Below are 3,094 nucleotides of genomic sequence, written 5' to 3' on the forward strand. Positions count from 1 at the left end.
GCTACATCTCTCACGTGACCTCCTTCCAAGCAAGTGGGGATTGCTGCGAGTTGTAGTCTTGCTGCCCACAACGATTGCCAGACGCAATGCCCAGAATGACTACAAATCCCAGCATCCCCTGGGCTTCTCATAATTGCAATGACCTAGCTTTATTGCCCTATCCCAGGACTCCACACAAAGGACATCCGAGCCTCCTTTTTTTCCCCCCTAAAGCTTTATTAACACAACAAAATAAGCATGGTAACAAATGTTAAATGCTACTTGTTGATTATATGTCATATTTATTTATATATATTAATTAGGTCTTGGAAAAGGCTCCATGGAAGCGAAACGCCAATCTTGCACTAATAAACGATGAATTTTTTATATACAGACCTGGAGTGTGTTATTTATTCCTGTTAACGAATAATTAGGTTATATAATAGCTTTATTTACATAAGTCCAATGACGCTTCACAATTACAAAAAGGAAAAAAGAGACGAAAACATTTAAGGCAGACGCACTTACTAGAATTCCCTCCTCCTGTCTCTGTACGTTCTCCCTACCTACCAATTAGATTGTAAGCTCCTGGGAGCAGGGACTCCTTCCTTAATGTTACTTTTACAGTATGTCTGAAGCACTTATTCCCATGATCTGTTATTGATATTATTTGGTATTTATATGATATGTATTACTACTGTGAAGCGCTATGTACATTTATGGCGCTATATCAATAAAGACATACAATACAATACAATACGGGACCAGACACAAGGAAAGATACAATACAGGATGGGGCGGTGCTGTAGCCCAGCGGTGCACAAACTGGGGAGCGTGCCCCCAGTGCATGCGGAGTGGATAGTGTTATTTCACATTACTATTTTTTTTATTATATAATTATCTGTATGCATGAAGTGTCATTTTATTTATCCATCTTAATTACAATACGGTTTAGTATTTTTTTAAACTATTTTTAGAATAAATAGTGTGACTAATATGTTATAATATGTCAACTGGATTTAGCACAACATCTATTATTGTATTGTATTGTATGTCTTTATTTATATAGCGCCATTAATGTACATGGCGCTTCACAGTAGTAATACATGTGGTAATCAAATAATTAACAGATAATATAAATAACAGGTCATGGGAATAAGTGCTTCAGACATAAAAGTAACATTAAGGAAGAGGAGTCTCTGCCCCGAGGAGCTTACAGTCTAATTGGTAGGTAGGGAGAACGTACAGAGACAGTAGGAGGGAGTTCTGGTAAGTGCGTCTGCAGGGGGCCAAGCTTTATGTATCGTGTTCAGAATATCCACAGTGCTATTCATATGCTTCTTTAAGCAAGTGTGTCTTAAGGTGGGTCTTAAAGGTGGATAGAGAGGGTGCTAGTCGGGTACTGAGGGGAAGGGCATTCCAGAGGTGTGGGGCAGTCAGTGAAAAAGGTTTAAGGCGGGAGAGGGCTTTAGATACAAAGGGGGTAGAAAGAAGACATCCTTGAGAAGAACGCAAGAGTCTGGATGGTGCATAACGAGAAATTAGGGCTGAGATGTAAGGAGGGGCAGAAGAGTGTAAAGCTTTAAAAGTGAGGAGAAGAATGGAGTGTGAGATGCGGGATTTGATCGGAAGCCAGGAGAGGGATTTCATGAGGGGAGATGCTGAGACAGATCTAGGAAAGAGTAGAGTGATTCTGGCAGCAGCGTTTAGGATAGATTGTAGGGGAGACAGGTGAGAGGCAGGAAGGCTGGACAGCAGGAAGTTACAGTAATCAAGACGGGAGAGAATGAGGGCCTGAGTCAGAGTTTTAGCAGTCGAGCAACAGACTAGTAGATAGATCTCTTTCTGCTTCAATTTGATGACGAGATTGAGGTTCAGAAACTCTGCAGGATTGGTGGAGTACTTGAGGGCAATTAGCTAATCAAATTGAATCTACACCTACAGTATATGGGGAGGGTGTAATATTACATGTCATTACCCATGAGGACGTTTCAACTGAAACGAAACACGTAGGGTTTATGCGTTTGGATAACCTGTTGAACTGCCAGTTAGACTGCATTCGCTATCAAAGTGCACGATAGTCTTAACAGAGTGCAGCAAGAAGTGCATTATCGGCTGTAGGACTATCACAGCCTAAAGATCTCCCACATCCCATCGTCGTCATCGCCAGGTGACAAGAGAGAAGAAAAATGGCAGTGAAAATATGGATTCCTGGACCCGATCAGCTGTTCCAGAGCGTCCCGGCGTGGAGGCAGAGACGATTACACTTACCATCTCCGTTGTGCTGGGATTGATATCCGTAATGCTGTTTATTATCGCTACATTGTAAGTATCTGTCCACCATTGCGTGTTATAAATTCAGTTTTACAGTACTGCACCATATTGGCTTCCTTCTTATCTTTTTAAGGACTGCACCCACCAGGACATCAGTAATACTTATCTATGTTATACGGAACTATCTGATTATGCCCATTTAGTCTATTGAGAGACATTTTCTACTACAGTATCTCAGTTGCGCCTGTGTCTTATTTCCCTATTGTGTCTAACTTTTGGTTTTGTGTAGAACCCGAGTCTTTGTGGCAGCATATACAGATACCTGTATATCCATACTAACAGGTGTTTTGTTTGTTTGCGCATCCACTCTTCTCACACCAATCTATTTATGTATGTGTATCTTTATTTATATAGCGCCATCATGTACATGGCGTTTCACAGCAGTAATACACGTGACATAATAATAAAACACTGAATGGGCACAAGAGCTTTAAGACATAAAAGGACTACTAGGAAAAGGAGTCCCTGCACCGAAGAGCTTACAATCTAAGTAAGGAGAACTTACTCTTTTTGTAGGTGTAGGGAGACAGTAGGAGGAGACGGAGAGAGAGAGAGAAAGAGAGCGAGAAGTAATCAAAAAATGTGACAAGAGAGGCTTGTAACCACAGTACCGGGAAGATCCTTGGGGAGGCTTCATCCAGCTGGGGATCGGCGATGGCTGCAATTGGTTTTATATACCTTTGGCAAGATACCATACAAGTGAATACAGCATTCCAGTTATTTATTTATTTATTTATAACATGTTGTTACCAGGAAGTAATACATTGAGAGTTACCTCTCG

Source organism: Ascaphus truei, chromosome 20 (assembly GCF_040206685.1).
Source record: "Ascaphus truei isolate aAscTru1 chromosome 20, aAscTru1.hap1, whole genome shotgun sequence".
In the NCBI taxonomy this organism is placed as follows: domain Eukaryota; kingdom Metazoa; phylum Chordata; class Amphibia; order Anura; family Ascaphidae; genus Ascaphus; species Ascaphus truei.